Raw genomic sequence first — 24458 nt, 5'->3', positions numbered from 1 at the left:
TAAGTGCCTATTTTTCATTATTTTCCATAGTTACCAACTGATGCTTTCACATTATATGAAGACACATTAACTTACTGTTATGCAAGATTTTTTCTTTGTTCTTAGCTTTTAGAAGCATAATTTACTCAGCTCTCATTTGATTTCCTGACATTACACTCTTCTCAAAACTCCCACTCACCCATACAAATTAAGTACATTATTAACAAAGCGAGTCTCTTCAGAGGAGAATTTAAGTGAAAATTTAGCTGCTTATCTGCTCATATTCACAGCATTTTATCCACAATTTGTTAGCTATGAGTTATATCTTGGAGTCATTTTTCAAAGAGATTAAACCACATTAGCTGTACTCATGCCATTAAATCCATATGAAATTAATAGAAACACCTTCTTGTACTAAAGGTTTAACATCTATTATGCTGCATGTGAGCTTTGATTAACTCTTTTCCCCACGACAAATAACTAAATACCTTGCTTCAAATTAAACCAGTTTAACTTTCACCACTCTTCTACAACACACTACTAAATTAGTTACGTGTCCATTTCTTAGTTTTCGTTTCAGGAGTGTATGTAAATGTGGTTTTATTGTCCACATTCAACTAAGAACAAGGTATGCAAGAGTTATATGCGGCATATTAAATGGTACTGATTGCAGCACTGCAGTGCCACTCAAAACAAGTTGACTTCTCACACAAAATATGCTTAATCTGTTTGAACCTGACTAAATGAAGTTAGAAGGGACCTAAATGGATTAGTCCATCCATTAAAAAGTTGTTAAAAAAAAAAATTTCAGCACACCCAAACATCCACTATTTATCAGTTTACCATCATTACCGAATTTCACAGGAACAGGCTTCTAGGAAGCAAAACCAAAACAGGTTGTAGCGCACACATTGAAATACCACAGCTGATGCTTTCTTTGTTTCCTCAAGCAGTTGTCTATATTGATTGACAGAGAGGGATGAGATCACCACACACTTATGTGCAGAAGGCCCTCTTTCAATTTTTTGCTGCAAGGGTGCTGCAAGTCCCTTTCCCTATAGGCTGCTAAAAATCCAGGTATTTTCCCAAATGATCCTTTAAAACTAGAACAACCCTGTTGCTATGCTGCTACATCGTCTTTGGATGAAAGACACTCTAGAATTCCCAGAAAGTCTAAATTCCTCAAGTTCCTCAGTCATATCTCAAATCACATTTTGCTCTCATTTCTTTTCATTTTTACTGATGAACTGCTACCATATCAGACTGCGGAAATATTTTTGAGCTTAGAACAACAAATTCTTTTGACCTTCCCCCAAAAGTGAACACACACACTTCCACCCAACGTTTATAAGTTTTTTTTGTAGAGGGAAAAAAGTCTGTGACCTACATCATCACAATCTGGCTCAGATACACTATGATCAATGACAGCTCCTTACGGAATCAATGAACGGAACATCTAAACAATACTGTAAAGATGACAAATTGAAGACTTGTAATAATAAAATATACACAATTCACTTGATTCTTCTCTCTTGTTCCATTAGAATCTAAAGGAGAATTCAGCTGTTCAACTTTCTAAAGAGAACTTCTAAACTTAGCATCCATGAAATTACTACTTTGTCTAGGGCATAAAGTTTTCCTTATTGATTGACAAAGTAACTCTGAAACATAAATAAAAATAATTTTGATAAATACCTTTCCAAACAAACGAAATAAGACGTTTCTATGTATATGAGATAATAAACCACTACTACTTTTTTAGCACACTCATTTTAACTGCTGCAGAAGATGCATACAACTGCTTTACCATCAGCTGCATTTTCTTCACATGAAACTAGACTTAAGATATACAGAACATCTCTCTTCCGTCTTCAAAAGCTATACTGCATTCTGACATTTCTGATATATCAGCAATTCAAACACAAAAAACCCAGCAGAAAACAGTAGTTCACCTTGATTAAAATCAAACCCTGTACAATAAATACTTTATCTAGTCATCGTGCAAAAGTGAGAAAAGTATCTGATTTAGAATTTAATGTACCATGATACTACCTTATTTTATATTAAAGGTAACACATTTGCCTCCCCTCATTTATTTGAAGTCTTCTCAGTCTTGAAGAATTATTTCATATTTGCCATCTGCATTTACAGATGGTAACCATTATCTATGTAACCCCTGACTTTATGCAGACCTATATACAAAAGTGTATTAATAACGTAACTGAAACTCAATAGTTAAAAACATGTATAGGAAGAGCAAAATTTTAAAAAGATCCATACTATTGAAGTCTCAATATTCTACTCTGCATAATCCAAGAAAGCACCATTTTATACAAGGCTAATCTGACAGACAGACATTAGTTGTCACTTCAGGGGTTTCCACTCTTTCCTTGAAACTAAGACATCTAAAGGTTTATTAAATTGTATGAACCATCATTCTATTTGGTATGAAAAACATTTCTACTTATGAAGTGTTGGAAAGTTTAATACTATCTTATTTGTAGCAACTAAAATAAAACTACTCCTCTCCCAATAGTCCCAAAGGATTTCAGGTTTGGGGGTGGGGTGGAGGGGGTGTGGGAGTTTGGTTGTTGCTTTTTGTTTGTTTTACACAGAATTCAACAAAAAATTTAAGAATAGTAAACTGAAAACTAGAATAAAATTATTTGCCTACCTAACCTTCAGAATAGATTATCAAAACAGAACATGCACCAGCACTGCAAGCAAGGCTTTGGTTTGCATTTATCTGACAACTACATAGAAACAGTGTTCCAGTACTGGCAAAGGAGAACTCCTGTACAGCGTAAGAGTCTTATGTAAGTGTTCTCACAGATTGTAGGTGGTTGCTATCTTTCTTAACTGCTCAAGACAAACGCTTCTTTTATTTTTAAACATTTTATCTTCAAAACACAAAGTATATTTCCTTAGAAAAATCTTAGAAGGGAGGAAAATACATACTTCCCTGCCACTTGAGACACTAGGACTGGTATTTTATTTGGCAGAAACTGTGAAATCTGGATGACACTTAGGTAGTAAATCAACTTTTATTTTAGAAATCTGCTGGAAAAAACAGTTCAAGAATCACAGTGCGTTCAGACTCTGGCCAAGTCAAATGGCTGACCTTAACACTGCTCACTCATACCTGCAAGGAACTTGGGTCACTATACACCGTACAGTATCAAATTATTAACAGTCACACCAGATTAGATATTAGCAATACCAGGCTCCAGTACAGAATTTATTACGGAATCATGGTGTGAACATCAGCAGTCAAATCACCTAGGTTTAAGTTTCTCCATTTATAAAACTCAGTAAAATTTTAACCGATATAGCTAGCAGTTTGTAATACTCCACTCTTTAGTGGGAAGAATACTAGAATCACAAAATGTTGGGTTTGTGGTTTTGTTGGGGGTTTTTTTGTTTTTTTTTTTTCCTCCAAAGTGTCAGAAAACACTAAAAAAGGCACTTAAAAAAATTTAAGAACTGCATCCAGCAGGTTAGCTGGCAGCTACCGCTATTAACAGTTAAAAGTTCACAGTTGCCAGTGAAGGTCATTTGTGTTAAGCTCTTTGCTACTTTGTCAATGCCTAGAAAGACTTGAAAATATGTAGAGTGGGGACAATGATCTCTTAACACCAGAGTGGTAATAAGCAATTACGTTTCAAATAGCCTTACAGTTTCAAATATTACTTCAATTTGAATAGTAAGCATTAATGATTTGTATCTGAAATAATGTGCCAAGTCACACTGTGAGACTTAACTTGGCAATTCCTCTTTCCATCTCATAAAAGAAGGGCAAGAACTATGCTTTCACAATGCAGCTGGCCCTATCAAGTGCATAGATATGCCTACAGTAAATTTCCTTTCTGATCTTCAAATTAGCCCAGTCCCAGTGGTCAGACCCTCAGAATGCTCAGTACCTCCTTTTTTCCACAGCATCAATACAAGTAGGACTTGGACATAAACATTCAAAATACACAGGAACATTTAGCTCACTGAACAATACGGTAACTGTAAGCCAAGAGAGTCATTTCCCAGAGAGAAGAACTGGGGATATACCTGCTTCAGAGAAAGGAAAAGATGTAAAGTTTTTACAGGATGACTCCTCTTGGCATGCTGCCTATCATCAAGGGGTAAAAAGAAAATTAAGAAACAGATAGTAGGGTTGGCTGCAGGAAATCCATCTCAAGTCAGTTCCCAGAGCAATACCAAATCTAGGTGTCTGCTACAAAGACAATAATGCTCCTTGGTCTAGTACATAATGGTTTCTCTGTCACCTCTAGAGTGCAGCATGTTCTATTTGGTAGACATTAGCACATATCATACATGCACAATTTCATTTCAGCTGTGCTTACATCCTATTATACCTCTGAGATCTTATTAAATTCCTACATGAAAAGCTATTGGGGGTCCCTTTGTAATTGTTCTGAATAGCTTTTTCCACATGTCTATACACAATTTTTCCCCAAACTCTAAAGACTCCTTATATTTCATTACAAAACTGAAAGATAAATAATAGCATTATAAAGCTGTTTCTCCAAATCACTAGCCTGTCTTTACACTGTCTCATATATCGGTGTTTTCAAAATAGTAAAGGTGTAAAAACCAAAAAATAACCTTTTGCATTTAACACTGCAATTTTAACAATAAACTGTTAGAGAAAAGTTGGGGGTGGGGTGGGGTGTGTTTGGTTTTTTTTTTTCTCAATAGGTTTCAAATCCACTTACTGAAATAGCATTTAGAACCAGTAAAGATGAATATATGACTGAGTACAAAATGAACATAGGCATGGAAAGTACTTGCTATTAATCATCCAGATTATCAGTAAATTACCTGAATATGTTCATCTAATTCATTTTTGACATCCATAATTTCACTGATTGGAGAAAAGGTCTCAAATTAAGTTTGCCTCTGTTCCAAGAATAGTGCTTATTCTGTTGAGATTTAGGCCCCTCATTTCATGATTCCACAGTGTATTAAAAGACCAAAAGACAATTTTCATTAAGAAGTCATGAAAATATTCAACCATTTTAGTATTCCACTTCACACAGTACAATGCTGTTCCTCTTCCCAAAGAGATGCAGCGTCAGCACTGCTGACAACTCGGTGTTGCTTGCAACTTCTGCAGTTAGTTTCTTACACAGCCTCTCACATTAAATGTATTTTGGATACAGTATGTGACCTTTGAAATTAAAACTGACATTAAATTATTATATTGAAAGAGAAATTCCAATCCTACAGCTAATATAATACAGTGCTGCTATATTAATTAATGAAGATAAATTTTGTGGTAAAATACGGAGCAACAAATATTTAAATCATACAGCTATTTTTACAAAGGTAATCGGACAAAAGCAGAAAAAGATGAGAAATATCAACGGCTGACTAACTATGAGTAATCATCGTGGATTATGCATTATCAAAAACTGACTGTTACTATTCATTTCTTTAAAAAACAGTGTGCAGAGGTATATGACAGAACTGAGGTCCTGTCACGCTTCTCACCATACCAGTAATTGGAATTACATGCTTCTTAAAGGAGCACAGAGTCAAGACTGGACTGATAAATATTTCAGATTTCCTCTTTTATTTAATAAATTGAGGTTAAATTTTTGTAGCTGTCTACTCTAACTAAGTTAATACCCCTGAGCAGACACTAGACCTCCAGAAACTGATTTAACACTTTTGTGTATTTTGATGACAATGCTACACTGAGATTCTCTTTTCTAATTCTTAGAAGGAAATCGTTAAATCTTAAGTCTTTGGACAGATTCAAGTCTGAAAAGAAATAAGCTACACTAACAAATGCACACCATAAACTAGGTATAGAAAATTACTTATATGGACAGAGGCAGGGGATGAATCAACAGAATACTAGATAATACATTCCCTCCTGTACTATCTCCAGGCAAAAAAAAAAAAAAGCACCTCATTTGTAAAGGGAGATGTGGCCTGCTAAATACAAATTAATTATCAGGCCCAGAGTGTGGGTCTGTGATGAACAAAAGCAGCCTCTCACAGCTCTCAAAGTGTGGGGAAGCTAAAGCTTATGCTGTTGCTGTGTGGGGCCATGTAGATGCTTTACCTATTCTTTTTTCACATTACTGCCTTCTCAAAACTAATCTATTCAAATAACATTGGGTAAAATCTTCTGGGCTTCACAGAGCCCTTCAGTGGAAAGGATGTAACTCACAGGAATGTTGTGAAGCTTGGTGTTTAAATACTTTAAGGTCTCATAAAAATGTTTTAAATAGACATATTACAATTATCTTCTGTGTTCACACTTCATGGGCTTTAAAATGGTAATTAATAAAGTTTATCCAAGATGCTAAACTTTTTACAAGTATTTTAAGTAAAGCAAGCCAGGGTTCAATACACATAATATTCAAGTCACTAAACCAAACCTAATTCCTTCAGATGGAAGTGTTGTTTAAATTGTTTACTGATTATATAAAACTTTTCAAATCTACCATTTTCATAACTGTTTCTTAAAGGAAGATAACTTTGCAGGATGCACCAAAATAAACAAATGGTCTGATGGACCAAACAAAAAAGTAGAGTCTAGGATTAGCTGCCTCAAAGATAATACACAGTCAACCACCTTTTTCTTTAAAGAAGAGTATGAACTGCTCTGCTATTCTATCATGTGAAAGAGATCTGGTCCCCTAGGTCACTGTGGAAGCTATTTAAAAGCAAGCATCGAAGCTAGCATCTATTAATCCATCTGGATAACCCAGAACACCTTTTAATGTACCTTCTACTGACACAATGCTTTATAAGTAGAAGCTACATTATGCTTAACTTACAGTATAGTCTTTTGTAGCAGAAAGCTCAGAAAGACATAACTTGTGTTGAAAACTCTGAATGACAGTGTGTTATTTCATCTACGACTAATAAGTCCATCCTTCCTAACAGTTCCTACCTGAGCACTCAGTTGCAACAAGAATTATGGCAACAACGCTTGGAAGTATAATAAACATTGTCCTACAACTTGTTATAAGTGAAGGACTTCCAGATACAGTCTTAACAATTTTTTACTTTTAATCACCTTACGAGCAGACATAATTTGATTTCATCTCATCTTTTTTGTGGATATTCTTAGTCAACAGTGCTCATACTGAAGCAACGTTGTCATTCAGCTGGATTAACTTGATTAAATAAACACGAAGCTGTTACAGCACATATCCTCACTAGTTTTATTAAAATAATGAGCTTCATAAAAATACTTTAAACCAGAAAGGTAAAACATGATGTAATATCTTGTTTAGATGTTACACACATGCACACACTGTGCATGAAAATATGCCAATTGCAAGTGCTCAGAAAAATCTAAACATGACATTCCTATTTTTCAGTCCATGAAGATGATGTTGATTGTTCCTATTTTACATTTGCTTTAATACTCTACTAAAATTTAAAATGGCTGTATTAACATTGGCAGCAAATAAATTTAGACTCAGCTTAGAAAACAACTCAAGGTCAGTTTTATAATACCTAAATTTAGCAAGACAAAGAAACAAACAAAAAAAGAAACCATGCGCATTATTGATACGCAAACAAATGATGCTTCTAGTTTCTCATCCTAACGGATCTCTACAAATTCAAGTTAGATCCGTTTTTTCCAATAAAACATAAGTGACATATTTCAGAAGCAATTTATTTGAATTCCAATTAAGAAAATCAAAAGTTTTTAATATCAGTTTTAATATGAAGCACTTCACAGTAGTGTTCCAATAACTGCAAGATCAACTCAGATTTACCTGCTAAAAAAGCAAGTTCAGGTCTTCTGGTCTATGACAGAACTTTGTGGAAGGCATTAATAAGATAACATGTGCTCCATGATTTTCTGTGGCCAGCAAACATAAACAGTGTAGCCAGAAGAATCTATTTATGTAACTGAAGTTGACAACATATTAAAAAAAAGATCAAAACACAAGTGTTCATTTTGTTATTATAAAAGTGCTTGATAGCTCAAGTCTGAAGCAAGGGTCAAATACTTACATGGCCACATCATACGACTGCTAAACATTTTAGCGTCATGTCCTGTAAGTGGGCATTTGTTAAAAAAAGAGAAAATATACAGAGCTTTTTACAACAGCTGTTCTGACATTTCAGAAAATAATTAGTAACTTTTATCAATAAATTAGATCATAATCTTTAACAATTCCTTTATGTGTTCAGAGTCCTTTGATAGCCGAAATGCTGATCTATCTTAAAAATGAATGTTGGTAGAGCATCTAAGGCATTTCAGAAAAGGTTAAATTACTCCATGATTTCATTTGTTTGCTTAGCTACTTCAAGATGTTCCCATTTATGACTAAGCTGCAGGTGCTATTCTGTTTATTTTAGTGCCTGTAAACCAGGCCCTTGAATTGAACAAAGCAAGGAAAGCATTAGGATTCAAATCAGAGGAAGGAACTGCAAGACTGTTTCCCGTTGGACATGCTACTTTCTACCTTCCTTCATAAGCATGACCAAACATTACACAATCATTTCCATAAAATTAACTTTCTTGAAAAAGATATACTTTGCTTTTTATTTCTATATACTATAACAGAGATTAGCAGAATTTTATTGGCATTATTAGCAAATAATAATTACCAAATAATATTTGGTGTACCAAAGACTGATATTTGACCTCTTAAAAAAATACAACCAACTTCTATAGGACAGAATTTAACTTATTATTCACATTCAGCAATAAACAAAATACTAATTAGACATGAACTCAAAATAATTAGGGATTACTAGCAACTTCCATTTAGGGGATCCTGCAAAATACCAAAATTATTATGTCTGAACTGCAACCCAGTGCACACATGCAAATGATACTCCTAACCTTAGGACAACTTAGAAAAATCTCTCCTTCACAAACCTTTTGCTGCATATTGACTTGTACCAACACAGCTACTTTCAGATATTAACAATGCAAACAATGACTTGGATTAGCTCCCATGGAAACCAGTCAATTTGTTGCTCTTAACTTCTGAAACTAAAACTTGTCAAGTTTAACCCACTAATGGACAAAAACTTAGAAGATGACAGATCAATGTTTAAATAAAAAAAGATAAAAAGCAACTTTCTGTACATCTGAAGCAGCAGCTATTTACCATGCCTTATTTGATTTATGCTAAGTGCTTAGAGTTCATCTAAAATATTTTCTGTTCTTTTCTTATTTATGATCATGTAACCACCCTGTAAAAAGCATAGCACCAAACCATAAAAGCATAGTACCAAACGGTTAACATGTCTGGTTTACAAGTTCATGGGACCATCTCTTCTTTTCAACAATTCAGTTTACAATGGATGATGTGACACATTTTGAAGAGCAACAAAAGTACAACTAAGAGCTAAAGAAGGTGATGGAAGTTCTAAGATGATATTTTTTTTTTATGGTGACACTGTCCTGCTTCAACAAAACCATTGGGTGAGCTACCTCCTTAAGATTTTGAAGACTCTCCTAGTGCTCCCAAAGATAACTCAGTTAGCTACATTAGATACATATATTCATTACATGCATGCTGTGTGGGTATGAATGCTCATCTTTCTCAACTAAACAGAGGCAGCAACACAAAATTTTGGCAGTCCCATAATACCACTTCATGCTATTGCCAACTCTTCTACTCAGTACATGTAAGTTATTCTCCGCTGTATTTGTCATTATCCTAGAGTCAGGATGAGGTCAATATAATTCTAATTTCTTATAGCCAAAGCTGCTACTGGAACCAGGAAAATATATTTATTTGTTTGGCTTAAAAGTATTACTGTTACAGACTTTAAAAAGCACTAAAAGTGAAAAAATATAGTTGTTCCGTCACTTATATACCAGCTTTCATTTAGATTCATGGCTTCAGAAGGACAACCTCTTCCCTCCTCAGTCTTCAACTGATGCATTCTCCAGGTTACACCTGGAGATACAGCAGGGTTAAAGGAAATACAGCAGGGTTAAAGGAAAGTTATTACACCTTACCTCAAAGCAAACAGAACATTGTCACATTACATTTGGCTACAGTGAACCACTGCTCAACTGCTCAGATCCCACATCATAGTAAGTGACCTAATTTTTTTATACAACAGTGACAAAAGGTCAGAATGTGAATGCAATTAGATCAGCTTTAATAGATTTACACCTTGCAGTATCTTCCCAAGACTTAAAGTGAGGTTTTTTTATAGATACAATAAGGATGCATACTAAAAGAACACTAAATCCCAGGCATTTAAGCACAGACTTTCAGGTAGGAAAAAACCCAAACCACAAAACTCTAACCCCCAGCTGCCTAAACACTGAAAATTAAGCATGAAGATATACTACAAACATAATATTACTACTTTAACAGAATAAATAAATAAATTTTGTTAAAGACAATATAACACTCTTTAATAAACAAAAGCCAAACTTCTACTTCTCAAATCAAGAACATCTCTTGCAACAAGGCCAATAATACTTTCTGTGAACAGGGTAAGACCACAGGAAGGAATATCACTTATTGTTTCTTTATAAATACAGAACCAAGATTATAAGTGATCAAGCTTAATTCCCAGATCAACACCCATATTCTAAAATAACCAGAAAAAGTATGTTATTAGTATGGTGCCTGAAAACTCTAATGTTCTAAACAGTTTAATGCTATAATCCACAGTCCATGCCCTCAGTGCTTTAAGAACCAATTTCTCACGATCTCCAAAGCTAAAATGAACTTGAATTCCATTTTCCATACTGAAATTAGCTAAAGACTAATAGGGCAGAAACTCTGGGTCAGGAGAGTTTATGTTGCCTAAGGCCACTTTCAAAGAAGTCTTATCTGGTAAACTATTGTGTGTTCCAGTATTTCATTCCCTACAAAGCTGCTTGTTTAAAAATAAATAAATAAATAAATAGAGATAGATGGTAACCATAAAATTGTTTACAGTAGATTGCTGCAGAAACTGCTACACTTAACAGCTGTAACACATCTAAATTCTGTATTTCTTGGGATTTTCTTGTAATATAACTTGAAGTGAAAAAAAGCCATTAAACCTTCCCCTTATAAAACAATCATCATTCTCATCTCCCTAAGTTATAATGGAGAGAAAAAAGTCCTGTTTATGCAGAAATGGCAGCAATCAAGAATAAGCTGATCAAGTAAGAAATGTAATGGCCTTCAGAAATACTTAAAATCTGAAGAACCACTCAACAGAAAGTTAATAAACATAGGAAAAAAGGCCTCTTGTATTCAAAAATACAAATTTCACATGTGTAGACTTAAAAATGAGGAAGCCTCACAGCAACAAATTATTTTCTTCACTCAGTTGAGGCTAATTATTTCCAAAGATCATCTTTAAGGAAAATAATATTTAGAAATCTACAGTGAAAGTAATAACACAAAGCATCAATTTAACATTGATATGATCAGTGTAAAAAAACCCAGATTGTCTGTACCCACCCTCCCCATCCCCCCCCCAATTTAAAGAACAGGGTATTTCTGAAATGAAAAGGAAGAGACACTATTACTGAAATCTGCTAAACTGATACAGAGAGCTCCTGTGCAACACTGCCTTGTTATAACAAAACTTAAACAGCTCTTACTAAAGGTTTTTCCTTAATTCAACACAGAGCATCTGCCACCACTAGAGCATCTACTTCAAATGTTTAAAACACCTAAACTATAGTTACTGACTAATTAGGCCCAATGGCATAGCGACTAAATACAGGGCATTTCTCTTAGAGCCCCCAAGTCCGCTTGCAATTGTGCTGGCTGACAAAATTACCATTCTCTCTCATGATTTTCATCACCCGATTTCTGGTTATGATGATCTTGTTCACACTGCTGGGTCAGCTGTTGGCATGGGTGCTCCTTATCCACAGAGAGCTCGATCAGTTTAACAAGTTGGAACCATTACCTTTGCTAACTTGGCTAATCTGAACTGAAATGGTTTAGGAGACCAAACCTGAGCAAACAAAAATCTCTGGGAGGTATGGAATGAGAAGCTCCACCAAAAGACAATGTGTTATCACCTTAATCATGTTCCAGTAAGTTATGTGGCTGAATCTCCCCTCAGCTGAAAATGTACTTCAAACATGGAGTAAGCTTCATGAGCTTCACTAAGCCAAAAAAATCCTTAAAACACAGGCTGAAATATTTTAAAATTTATTTTCCTAATATCCTTCTGCATAATGCTAATGAAAAAGCTCTTAGTGAATATTTCTTCTCATGAACACATCAAAACTAGAGCAACAGTCAATTTAAAACCTCATGAGCCTAAAAATACTTCAAGCCATGATTTCTCTCCTACATAATAATTTTATTTGTATACAAGATATTTTTGGTCTTCAGCATCATAACATAAAATATATTTGCTTTAGAATTCCTTCTGATATGCAAGACACCTCCATCATTTAATAGTTATCAAACGTAATTTATTAGGGTAAGTATGTTTCAAAACACTTTAGTTAGATCTGTTTACTAACACTAAAACACACAAAGTATTATTTAATCATGAAAAAAACAGTAAAAAAAAGCTGAAAAAACTAAGCAGTGCCACTGTTTCCTCAAAGATACATTTTCTGAATAGCATTAAAAATATTTGTGCAAAAAAAAATACTACAAAGTTTTATTAGAAACCTTATTGGAAAACTATTGATAATCTGATGAAAACAAGATACTCATTAAATATCTGGTCAGAGATAACGAGAGCACGGTTTTCTCTTTTTCCTCTTGGCTTATTTTCATTATTTCTTTTCTGGCATCAGATCATAGCTCATTTCTTCCCCAGATCATTTCAGTACCTGCTGCTTTCCTTCTTGATTCCTCTTCTTGAATTTTTTTTCTGTCCTCCATGTATCACTAAATCACTTCTCATCTCAGCTTCCACTTTACTTGTCAAAAACGCTCTCTATACCATCCTTCCTTAATACATCTTTTCTCCTCTTGAACATGTTCCTCAGCCAGCCAGCATTAGGCTTTCAGAAGCTTACCTACAAATGCCAAGAACCCACAGACAGATCAAAGAGATGCTATGGAATTCTATCTTTTGAACTACCTTCTGGCCCCATTACTGCTCCAAATATTTGAGAAACTGTGCCTATGTTCAAGAGGCTCCTCTCAACTATCAATCTGGTTTAGGCTGCAGAAAAGGAAAGTACGTTCTAGTGTTTTATCCATCTTCCATTTCAGATTTTTAGTTTGTCTCTGTATTGCCCACCTTTGCTCCTGCTCAGAGCTTTCTCAGGGCAGAGAAAGATGAACTACTGATTTAGGTAGGTTGTTGCCATCTGCATTTCACCCTTTACCAGAGATTCCGCCTTTCTGTTTTCTCAGTTCTGCGTGACAAGTTGTTAAAATCAGGCATATTTTACAGGACCCGGTAAAACAGCAGTCAAATGGTTAAACTGGCAAAACAGAGGAAGGGTGGAACATCTGGCAAAGGAAAGAGGGAGTCATTAACCACTCAGCTTGGATCTACCGCAGCCAGAACAGTTTGCCTCACCATGCTGATCCGATTCCAGAAGAAATCACCAATTACACTATGTTATTCATAGAAGCAAAGAAAATTGGTTGAAACTGTCTACAGATGTAGAGTGAATTATTTAAAGCTTGATTCACACTGTAAGACTTATAATTCCTGTAACCATAAAGATGGTTTACATTTTGCAGAAACTAACAGCATTTGCTCAGTAAACCCTTTATCTTATACTAAGTGAAAGTATTTGAGTACTGCTGTATTTGACACTAATGTAAAGAAGCATTACTGTAAATAACCGAAAATCAGAAATAATAAAGGCTGTAAAATATAGTAACTTCTCTTAAGTATTTACTAGAAACACAGTAAGTAAGCACTGCCCTCATAAACCGCATATTAAAATCCTTCTGCTGAACAGAAACTCAAAATGAAATTACAGTGTTGAATACATTAACTAGAAAATGGTGAGGTTTTCAGTCATTCCTGTAACTTCACCCACAGTTGTGATGATGCCGTGATTATTCTCAGTATTTACCTAAACTATATAAGCCAAACTACAGGAGCATCGGAAATTTTTCAAGAAATAACATCAAGTCCTAAACAAACGATCTGTTAATTATCAACTTTGCTTTCGGAGCAATTCCTCAGTATTCAGTGATAGCAAGTATTATTAGCACTTTCATTACTTGTAAATTGTATTTAAATTTTGGATTTCTTACCTGAAAAAACTTTAAGGTTTGCAAAAATACATTAATCAGTACAAGTTCATCTACTCCTCTGGAGTATAAGCATTAAATCTGCAATTTTACTAAAAAAACACCCCACTTTCTAACAGTGAAAAAAACCCCAGAACTGACATGCGAACACCCAACTTTATTGTCAATTTTACATTCAATTTCATAGCAAATGCGGCTGCTGTTGGATGCAAAGCAAGAACAAGTATAACTATGAGGAAAATGCCATCCAAAAAAATTATTTTATTGGCTTGAATTAGTAGAAAATCTGACACATCACTACTAAATGGTGTCAAGAGATGATTCAAAAAGATTTTTTAAATTATTTCCTAATTTACAGTTTACAAGTCTTTAAAAAAACCCTTATAAATATATTAAGTATATTTAAAAAGAGTACAGCTGTACAAAGAGTACAACTTACATGTTGAAAATCATTAGCAAAACATTAAGGCATTTCTTTCGTTACCTGTCTTGAGTTGTGTTTTCCATGGAAAGACACTTTTAAGACAGTATTTTTTAAAGAGAAAATCCTAAAAAATAACCTACCGAGTAACATGATATCATAATGAAAAAACAAACGCTCCAAAACTGTTATGAGAAATTTATTAGTCCATTCAAAAACTCCTAAAATAATACAAAAGTGGTACAATTCAGACCAACCACAACGAACATAAAGATCCCATTAATTTCTGTATAGTAATCTCAGCATATTCAGCAAGACTCATTTTCAAATTACACACATTCCGAGGCCTTCGTCTGCCTGATTACCACCAAAGAAAGATTATAAAAGCACAAACACACTCCTTTGCTTTCACGCTTCCAAAGACACTTACATACAAGAATGAAACAGGCTAAGATGGCTAATTCACAACATACAAAAAAATTGATAACACATACAACTTATGCAGCATTTTAAAACACAAATGGAGATTAATGGTGATATTGCATGTTCTCTCAGATAACATGTAAGTATAAACTCTTACTAAGACTGGAATTCACAATTTACACTGAATACCTATCAATGCAAAAGAGATTACTCATACACAAAATTGCATCTATAACATTGCGGTGCAAGGAGGAATACATCCACCACAATGACATTCAGAAACAAATTTATTTGCTTATGTTAAGTCACAACTATTAGTTTCCTAAGGCTTTACTAACATGTGGTTCTAAATCCTGAAAAGCTTTAAGCATGTGTTCAACTTTGTGCAACTCATTTAGTCTCATAAACACATGCTTAAAGCTTTGCTGGATTACAACTTTACCAAACAATACATTTTCATTTCTAAAAAAGAGGAACAAACAGGATTGTGACAGCAATGTCAGACAGAATATCAGCAGCTGGAATTCTATGTCTCTTCTATTTGATTTCATAGGATATACTGAGAAACTTACCACTTCATGACATATAAGAACCATTTATGAGTATTAACTGGATTTTACTGGAACACAATAACAACTTGAAGTCTATTTTAATGAGTTTCTCTGCTGAATTTTTACAAGCTACCTCTTTTACATTTATAATAAAGAATGACTGGCAAACTAATTTTAATGTCTCTAGAATTTTTAATCAAGTTTTCAACAACTGTTCCCTAGCTTTCCAGCAGACATCTAACATTAGAAACAAAATGTAAAAATAAAAATACAATTGTCCACCGCTTTCAGTGATATGAATTAGGGCTAATTATCTCATAAATTCACAGTTAGAAGGGTAGAAAACCAGTGGGTTTTGTCTTTTTGTCTTTATTTTTAGTGTTTTTGTTCATTTGTGTTTCAAACATCAGTGTGAAGATCAAAAATGAGCTCAACCATGACTTCTCTCTCACTTTGTTGCTTTTGGCATCATGCCCAGGTTTAAGCCAGTTTTCAAACATTTAATTAATGGCTTTAGCCAAGTACCAAATACGAAATCTTAAAATACTGTCTACTGAGTCAACGATCATACAGATTCAGTTTATTGCACAAGTGCAAAACTGTTATATTAACATCTGGATTTAATAACAGTAATCTGAACACTTTAATAAATTCTGTAATGTGCATTTGCTTTGGAGTTTCAGGATATGGAAGATTTTTGTGGCTGTGGCTTTGACAGAGCCTCAACAACCCCTAAGAGTAGTTTTACAGCAGCTGTCAATTTTTACCACAGAAGAAAAGTTTGAAAAAGTTTTATTCCATAATTAATATTATGCAATTTAGGCTCCTGAACTTCAGGTGATAAAAATGCTTAAGAAACAATGCCAGGAATACTGGTTCACTATGCTCAACACAGCACAGAATAATTTCATTTAAAGAAGCAGACAACCATGAATGTTTAACGTTAAGTGCAAATAGGCTTAATTTCAGGTGTTGATCTCTTTTTTAGGCATGCTGATAAAAAAGTAGCAGATGCATTCGCAGTAAGAAACAAAGGTTGCAGATTTACTAAACCAGGACATGAAGTGAACTGGTTTGCCAAGTCTAATCAAACCTGCTCTTCTTCATGTAGACTGAATGCAACCTTGAAACACACCTTACCTTCAGGTTAAAGGAAGCTCCTCCATCTTTCTAAGTGTTTCCAGTTGCTAATTTTTTGCATAACACTATTACAGCTCTGGGGTTTGTTGGAATACGTCAATGCTCCAGATACAGACACCTTCTGCGTATATCCAGGAAGTTTTGTATGTCTTGCTGTTCTTCCATTCTCTGGAGCAGTTCTTAGCCATGAAAGTTGTGCGCAGTGTCTGGCTTTTTCTGTAGAGGTGGAGCCAATGTTCTGTTTCACCTTAGAAGGGCCTCAGTAGAAATTATCAAGGAGGCTTTAAGCTTGATGCCCTGTCTCAGTTATTCTGAAAATAAAGCAACCCCTCCCACCCCCTCAACAAAGCCCTTTTTCCCATACAAAAGATGGGGGGGGAAGGGGCAGGATCAGAACTTTCACCATTTCAGTACCAGCTGAACATCAGAGGCACAGTTCCAAAACTGAGAATGTTTCAGCTGACATAACCTAAGTTGCTGGAGACTCTTCCCAATACCTACTGAAACAGAACTCTATCAGCAGCCATTAAATATTCTCGGTTACTCCCTTTGAGGAAGAAGTTTCCTCTCCTCATCTATAACTGGATTTATTTAATCAAAACACACCGGGTCTGGTGGTACCGTGGAAGTGCTGTGCTGTTAAGTGTTCTGGCACTATGCTGGTACTAGCCCAAGTCACTGTGAAATAATTGTTAAAAATAAACAAAATGCTATATAGGCCAAAGTTTTACCTACCAATATCAAAACTACTAATACTTAGAAAAAGTCTACCATAATCTGTGAAGGCTTGCAAGCATGACAGTCCTTTAAAAAAGAGAAAATATTATTTAATCAAAATAAGGATATTTAAGTCAAAATTCTAAGAGGTGATTAAAAAGCACTCATACCGAATTGCAAAGCAAAACCCTCACAGTAACTTGCTCTTAGCTTATGTAACACAGGTACTACATTCTCCTATATTCCTGTTTGTATGAGAACATATCTCTTGGAAAACCTTCCATTTTAACAGGATTATTACCAGCACAATTTAAAGTGATACACTGCTCACTAAAAAATGGCAACTTTATAAAGAAACCTGTATTCAGAAAGCTTTAATTGTTTTAAGATATAGCACTTACCTTGTATCTCTAGCCTCCTCCTACAGCGTCTGTTTCAGCACATTTCTGGTTAATTGGAAAGTAAAGATAGGAAAAATGAAAGTCACAAAAATGTCACAAGGATTCTTTATTTTAAAAGTTACTTAGGTTAAAAATCCTTAGCATAAACTAATTTCAGTATGCTCTAGGCTCATTTTTTAGCACCTTTCATATTACTACTCAAATTCTAACACACTAATTATTTGTCTTTTCAGTTACCTCTGGCAAGACTATAGTGCTAGAGATGCATTACCCACTCCTTTTAACTCAACTACAGTATATAAGACCAGTCCTAGCTCCTTCAAGTCCATCTTGCATAACTCCTTAGAGCTGGAATGTCTTCACACTTGGAAGTTTAAGTGCCAGTTATATCTATGCACTGTAACTTCATTTAGTTACAGAAATATATTTTAGTTTTCTACAGATTCCAATACAAAGGAACCCTTACAAAGAAAAGTGTTCACAACCACATTTTGGCTTTTTGCTATGACAACAACTCAAACATACTTGTTCTGTCATCAACTTCTCATTTATTAGTATATTTTAGAGTATGCGTGTACATATATACACATACAGACAAGTGATTATGTCAATGGAAATCTACTGCATACTAAATTTAGAAAAGTTTTTTAAAAATCATTTATCTTTAAGGCTGGCCTTTATTAATGCCACTTCATACAACATGAATGAAGTTTACCAGTTTTGGCTTTGAACCCATAGGTATCGGTCTAAAAGGTCTCATACATTGCTTAGCCAAACAATGTTGCTTTTGTTCCGAGACGAATCCTAGCAGATAGGGTTTTTCTTCTTTTAAAGGTTTCCATGCCCAAAGGCTGAAGCTGATGTTATGGTTTCTATACATACCAGTGAAAGACGTTAAAAATTAGGGACATAAAAAACCAAACCAAAACACACAAGAGGAAGAGGTTACAAGACAGAAACAACAAAAAGGCCTAAAAAAAGAAATACCCTACAATAAAAAGCATTCTGTCTTCCTGCCAGTAATTAATCAGTAATCTAAATGCTCTTTAAAAAAACCAAAACCACAACTAATTGTATTCCCTATCCAATATCATATTAATCCATAATTTCATCAATTATCTAATTTGATTTCCAGGACAACAACCAAGGGCTCCAATTTATTGAACATTTTATGCATACAAACACTAAATTTGTCTGAATATGTGCATTAACCTCCACCTTTAAAGCTTTTTTATAATAACTCATTCCCACAAATTAGAAAAGGTAAATATTAAGGTGATTTCCATGTGACTGTATGACTGCTCCTAAAAATTCACCTGTATCATTAAGTTCAGTTTTCTACATTTCTCCAAATACAGCCAAATCATGAAAGTTGCTCTGCACTTCCAATAATGTACTAAGGATTTTCAGCTCCCAGATGTTTTTATTTCCTTAATAACCGACATGATTACCAGACAGCACTCTGTCAAGTTTTATATGCAAGTTATACCACAAAAATCATAATTTGCCCTAACTAATTACACAGGAAAGAAATCTTCAGGAAGGAACTAGATAAAATGTCAAACATTAGGAAAATAATCATGAAATGCCAGCTGTGCCTTTGTTGAGAGCTTTAAAACATCAATTAACTCAAAACCTGAGCATTTTTCCATCATAAAGGGAAAGATGTAGAGTGAGGAAAAAGTGTAATCACCTTCCCATAAACAAGAGCTTTAGAACATGCTGTATTCACAGTGCAGTGTAAGCGTTTTCTTTTTTTTAAAAGGTGACTGATGTTAAGTCTAAATCTTTTAGACACACTGACAGCAAAGTTATGAAATTTCACAGTGCTGTTTGTGAAAGATGCATGAAAGGATAATTTTCTGATATTTACTTCATGGTTAAACAAATTATTCACTTTATTTTAAATCCTGTACTTTTTATTCCAGCTATACTGCCTTCTGCAGCCATGAAGTCCTGGTATTATCTCTCTCGGCTGCACTGAGATAGCAGAACAGCAGTTTGCTGCACTGCATACTTAGCAACCAATACAAAAACCATATAAATGGAATAAAGGCAAATGTATCTGCTGGCACTCGAGAAAGGCATCGCAGCATAGATCTTTACCTTGCTCCCTCCATTCCGAATAATGCCACTCTCACAAGTGTGAACGGATTTATGTGCATCTGAGACACAGATCTGTGCATACAATTGCTACAGCCACGCTTGCTATTTTCTGCACAAAGCTGATTAACCAAGTGCCATTAAAAAAATCTGTGTATTTCACAAATATCAAACCAAACCCTGTAACAGTCCCTGGTGTACGGGCGGCTGCTCTTTCAACAGGTAAGTGAACCTACGCTGTAGTTGTATGATTTGGGTCATCAAGGCCAGAGGCCTCAACTTCACTGCTGAGAACACGGAAAAGCTTTCGTTTCAGTGCACGGATTTGTAAGGCCAGGCCCTACAGTTACGCCTTTCTACCCACAGGCCCCTACCTCTCCCAGGAGTTTATGTGCCTAACTAAAAAAGCAATAATAATAAAAAATAAATCCGTGACCGCAGCGCAACAGAAAGAAAATCTATCAGCGGAAGCACGGCAGAAGAGGAGCTGGGCAGCGCTCCAGGGCAGACGCATCCCGGGGCGCGGTGCGAGAGGTGCCGGCACCGGCACCCCACGCCGGGCTGACTCCACCTGCGCGGCCCCGCGGGGCGGGGGAGCCGGGGCAGAGGGGCACGGCAGGGCTGAGGGGACGCCGCCGCCGCCGGTCCCCAGGAGCCGGCCCCGCGTGGACCCTGCGCTCCCCCGGCAAGGCGCGGGGAGGCCGCCGCTCCCGGCGCCGGGCCAGGGCGGCGAGGCGCAGTCCCGCGCGCCGCAGCCTCCTTAAGATGGCTCTGGCTGGCGCGGGCGGGCAGCCGCCCGCGGGCGGGGCCGTGCCGGGCCGTGCCGCACCGCAACCGGCCCGGGGGCCGGACGGCAGCCGCTGGCTGGCGGCTGCCGCCCTCCGGCCCCTCCGCGGCGGCCGCCGGCCCGACCGCCACGGGCACCGCTGCCATCCCGCCGCGCGCCGGGGGCGAGCCGCCGCCGCCGCCGCCGCCGCCCCGCCCGTCACGTGGGGCGCCGACCCCGCGCGGAGGAGCCCGGCCAAGCGGCGGCACCGTGCGGCGCGGCACCGCCCGCCCCCCAGCTCGCCCGCCCGCTCGTTCGCCCGCCCGCTCGCTCACCCTCGCTCGCCGCCGCCGCGGACATGTCCTCTCGCGAGCTCTGCGGCCGAGACCGCCCTCGGGCGCGCGCCCCGGCGGTTGGCCGCGGGCGGGGGCGGGGAGGCCGCGCGGCGCGGGCGCTCTGTGGCCGCCTCACACGTGTGGGAGGCGGGGGGGGAGGAGGCGGGAAGGGGGCGGGGCCGACGCATCCGGGGATTGGCACCCCCCTCGCCCTGCTGCCCTCCGCCCCGAAAATGTCCTCGGGGGCCGCTCCCCCAGGGCCTGAGGTAAACAGTCCCCTCCTCTGTGCCCCTCGGCCGAGGCGGTGCCCCGCGGGGGCAGTGACCGCCGCCCGTTTTCAGGTACCTCCTCGCTCTGGACGCACCTGGCTGGCGGCGGGGGAGTCGCGCTTGGCTAACCCCATGGCTCGGCTCGGGGGCGGCGGGGCCCAGCCAGGGGCATGGGGCTAGGCGGGATTTCTGCGGCGCTGGGCCGAGGCTGGGGTGAGTAGAGCGCACCTCCTCCCCGCCGCGGCGGTGCGGCCCGGGGCGGTTCCCACAGAGCTTTTCTCCAGGTGCTGCAGTCGCACGCATTCGAAATTCGAAGCAAAACTCAGGGTACGGCTTCAAACCTCGGCTGTGCAAACACACATAAACAAGATGGGACTCATAACTCGTGCGTTTTCCCTTCAGGCTTAGCTGTAAATGTGCGAGGTGACTGAACCTGATCAAACATCCAACCAATCGGGAGGTAAAAAACCCATTTCTTACGAGAGGTTTTGGAAACCTGATGATGTCACTTGAGAATGTGCAATAGAAAAAATATGCGTTTATTCTGCGAGCAGAATGAGCAGCATGTACATAATAGTTTGTTGCATGTACTGTGCAACATTGTGCTCACAGCAGTGAATATCATGCTGAGAAATGGACTTTTACTAATACCAAACTAGTCCTATTGAGTATACTGCATCAGGCCCATTATTATGCGAGCCTGCTTTTGTTTTGTTGCTGGTTTTTGCTTTTTTGTCACCTCACAGATTAAGAATTGAGCTGCCACTCGGTGCAACGGTCTAATATATCTTTCTTATTATTTGCAATTTGCTAGTGTCCAGGATCTTGCTAGGAGACTACATGGTGCTTATGCTACATGGTAACAAAGCAAAACGTGGTTCCCTGCTCCAAAGAGCTTTTCAGTGCGTTTGTTCAGCACTGATACCACAGGCAAATGGAATGCATACATGCATTAAAAAAAGAAGAGTCAGTTTTTAATTTCTTATGGTTTTAAGATGCTAAACAACATTCTGATATGCTTCATTATAGACTAATGCTTTGACATTTAAAGAATTACTTGTTCAAATTAGATGGATTGGAAGGGTTATGCCTTGTTTTGCTTTTTAAACCAGGGTACATATCTCTTACGTTCCTCTAGATTACAGTTAGCTAATCAGATTTTATCCAATTTCGGAAGCAAACTAAAACCAGCAATGACCCGGAAATTTAGCAATAAACTGTGTAAACATCTCATTAAAACCTGGAATTTACTCCAGATTTACTTCCGTCACCCTTCAAATAAAATAGTTCAGATATGAGCGCTGTTAAAACCAGAAACACAAACAACTACAAGTAAATACTCAGTTTAATGTGTGGTATTTTATTAATCAGATTAGGATTACAAAGCAGTTAAGGTGAAATTGAATAAAACCAATTTATATCTGAAATGTCAGATTTCTAAGAAAATAGAAAAAAGCTATATGGCACAGAGATTGAGATCTTAGTCCTGCTTTGCCATTACGTTATTTGGAGATGGTCCTAGAACTTTTGAAGCAAAAGCAGAGAATTGATAAACATGAATTCAATGGATGTCTACTGTGTCCAAACATTTTCTCAAACTGAGAGAAACAATACTCTAAATTCAGGACAAATTATTACATGAGACCAAAGAGCTATTGCTGTTAACAAAACCGCAGAAAAAGTAATGGACATGTACGTAACAGGGAAGCAGGTGAGACTGATACAATTAAAAAGAACTGTGCAGTAGAACAACTATTGGAATACCTTTAGTTCAAGGCCTTTTTGCACAGACAAATACTGTTAACATGGTCAGAAGTTTGTAGAGATTAATCAAAGATGCTTACAAACTGATTTTTGTTCAGCAATATTTGTGTTCTAACACAAACCAGGGATTCATATGAACATAGTTACATCTCTATTTTTTACATTTAGTCTGCAAGGATGAATCAAGGAGGCTTCATCAAGTCACCCCAATGATCATGCCTAGAACATGTATATTATCCTTCAAAATCACTAAATATTTGGTGCTGCTGTCTCCTATAAAAACTTCTAATTTTTTAATATTGGCCTAGAGAGTTGTAGGAAATCTAATTAACAACAGAAAAATCCTCACCTAGAAATTCAGTAGTGCATACAAAACCAAAAGTCATTGAGAGAAAACAGATTTATAATGTAAATTCTAGCAAAGAATTTTGGGTGTGAATGGTACTGAAGGTGAGATGTCAGATAATTATGCCAAAGAAGTTATGATTTTTTTTCTGCTTCAAATGCACTGAATAACAGGGGTATTTGATGTATTAATCTTTTTGGAATGATTTCCATTCACGAAGAATTCTTTATTTTCTGTTTTCCTGAAAATGCAAGACGTCCCTTTGCTACAGAGAGATTATGTTGATGTAGTTCAGTCTGCCTCTTCACATTTTTCCTTTAAGTTAGCCAACACATTTAAAAAACGGAAACATAAAAAGATTAGCTGTGATTTCAGGTGATGGTAAGATATAAATCATATTTCTATTTTGTATATAAGAATGGAAATGACATAATTATTGCAGAAATGCAGATTACCTCTTTACAGCGTCTACAGAATATGGGAATGCAAGCATGTACAAGAACGTTGTGCAAGAGGTGTAAAATCTCTTTAATGTCACAATGCAGTCTAGATTATTCTAGTTAGTTCAACTGCTGCAGGTATTAAAGCGTTGCCAATTAATTGATTAGAAGGGTATAGATGTGGTTCAGATTATAGAATACCTTGAGTATTTCATGATAAGGAATACTATAGAATACTAAAAACCTGACAAAAAAGGTATCAGAGGAAAAGGTGTGTTAAAAGGTTGACATTAAACACAGTTGATATTCATTTCTTGAAGGTATTTGTGCCTTTTAAAACAACATGGTGATACTAGCCAGTGGAAAGGAAGACTCAATGAAAGCAGTAAATAAGTTTCTCCCATAAAATCACTCTATGGAAATTGTCCAGCTCCACACAATAGCTCTTCTCTTTTGAGCGCCACCTTTCCTGTCTTGGGCATGAACATGGACAACACTTCCTTCTTACTACAGAAAAGTTTAACTAGAGCACTTGCCATTTGCCTCCAAGAATAACAATGAACTCTATATTCCCTTTCTTACATTAGAAGTAAGTGTAAGAAACAGAGTTCCAGTGATTTTAACTGGTAGAGAAATGCTGCTGTCTG

General features: G+C 37.1%; 1 protein-coding gene and 1 long non-coding RNA gene across 11 annotated transcripts in view; one reads left to right on the top strand and one right to left on the bottom strand.

The window, feature by feature from the left end:
• Window positions 1–21094, bottom strand: part of MRTFB (myocardin related transcription factor B) — an 85778-nt gene extending 64684 nt beyond the window's left edge. The window contains exons 1-3 of one of the 5 annotated variants that reach the window (XM_074841520.1): window positions 20993–21094; window positions 17406–17833; window positions 16671–16886 (exon numbers count right to left, since the gene is read on the bottom strand). The gene's annotated coding sequence lies outside the window, so the exon portion shown is untranslated. Of the gene's footprint in view, window positions 1–16670; window positions 17834–20992 lie in introns of all 5 variants that reach the window. The other 4 variants (XM_074841516.1, XM_074841518.1, XM_074841521.1 and 1 more) reach the window with 4 other exon arrangements.
• Window positions 21095–21171: 77 nt separating this feature from the next.
• The window catches only part of LOC141930063 (uncharacterized), a 29688-nt gene continuing 26401 nt past the window's right edge, over window positions 21172–24458 (top strand). For 4 of the 6 annotated variants that reach the window (XR_012625198.1, XR_012625195.1, XR_012625193.1 and 1 more), the window contains exon 1: window positions 21180–21474. This is a non-coding gene — a long non-coding RNA (uncharacterized LOC141930063). Of the gene's footprint in view, window positions 21475–21663; window positions 21722–24458 lie in introns of all 6 variants that reach the window. The other 2 variants (XR_012625197.1, XR_012625196.1) reach the window with 2 other exon arrangements.

The sequence above is a fragment of the Strix aluco genome, chromosome 15 (assembly GCF_031877795.1).
Source record: "Strix aluco isolate bStrAlu1 chromosome 15, bStrAlu1.hap1, whole genome shotgun sequence".
NCBI lineage: Eukaryota > Metazoa > Chordata > Aves > Strigiformes > Strigidae > Strix > Strix aluco.
Note: the sequence above shows the minus strand (reverse complement) of the source record. Positions and strands in the feature narration are given on the sequence as shown.